A 1372-nucleotide genomic window follows, 5' to 3' on the forward strand; every position below is an offset into this window, starting at 1 on the left:
ACACAAAGTCTCTCCATGGAAAACTGCTAGCAATAGCTGTGAATTCACAGCACTCGTATGGAAAAGTTTTGCTTGGCTACTCAGTGGGATGCATCATTGCTTGTGCTCTGAGCATGATTGTATCAGCACTTACCACTACCGTGTCCTGAGGGGCATAGAAGAGCTGGTATTAATTTCTGGATGTAAAACAAATCTGGAAGTGGAAATAGCTGACAATTCATGGCACTGATGAGAATTTGAAACATTAGGACCTCATGGAAGACATACAATATAGGAATATTCACTTGTGTGCTGGAAGATGGGAGAAAGGATTTTGGTTATGACTGCTTCATGTCCAGACTTGCTTCCACACGCTGCTGCTGCTGTGATAAAGGATGGCTTTTCCCACCTCCTCTTTATGACTGTAAATGACTGTATAATATGCCCTGTAGAACTGGCCCCTTCACGTAGACGCAGGAATGAAGTCCTTCTGCCTCTTTCACTTCAGTCAGTCTTCCAGCATTTTTGCCTTCAAAGAGTTTATCTTCTTTATGAGTACCAGGTGACCTCAGCATTTGGATGGCTTCCAGCAAAGCTGCACATTGGCTGTGTGGCCAAGGAGCCTTCATCTCATTGCTTGCACAAAGACCTCTGCCAGGTAGGCTTCTCCACAGAAATGCTGTGGAGCAGATTTAGGAAACCTAGAAGATGTCACAGCTGCGGCTGTGTAAGCACTGGGCTTCCTAAGCTGTTCGGTATTTATCTTCTCAGGCAACTTCTAAAGGGCTCTGTCATGGCAGAAAGAACCCTTTTCATGAGCAAGGATGTATTTGTACACTTCCAAGTAGCAATAAAACCCATTCATTTGCTCTGCTTCACCTGCTGACATTTGTTGAGGGGTGTCCCACTTTCTGTCTTCCACAGAGCAAAGTGTCCCAAGTTTTCCAGTTCTCCTCTCTTACTTGGGTGGAACAGACTGAAGACTTTCTGATTTTGTTCTTCCACATCTCCAAATTTGCCATCCCTTTTCCCACAGCCAAAGGACAACCAAGAATAAGGGAATGGACTATATATTGAATTGTATGAACAGATGCATAGTATACATACATAAATTATACATATGTATTATAGATACATAAATAGTCTGTATAGATACAGACAGACCCATGAAGTCTTCCAGGGTAGGAAAGAGCTGAAATTTCAAAGTTGAAAACATACAGACACACACACATCCCTCCAAACTGTTTTTATCCCATCAGATCAACCATAAACATGAGGCACTAGCTGGGAAGCCTTTTGTGCCCTGTTTCTGGAATAGCAGAGACAGCACAGAGGCAAAGATAAAAAGCCTCAGACTTCCAGACTGCTTCCCTTTCCAAAACACTTGTACTTT

This window comes from Pezoporus occidentalis, unplaced genomic scaffold (genome assembly GCF_034315485.1).
Source record: "Pezoporus occidentalis ecotype Australia unplaced genomic scaffold, CSIRO_AGI_Poc_V1 ctg97, whole genome shotgun sequence".
NCBI lineage: Eukaryota > Metazoa > Chordata > Aves > Psittaciformes > Psittacidae > Pezoporus > Pezoporus occidentalis.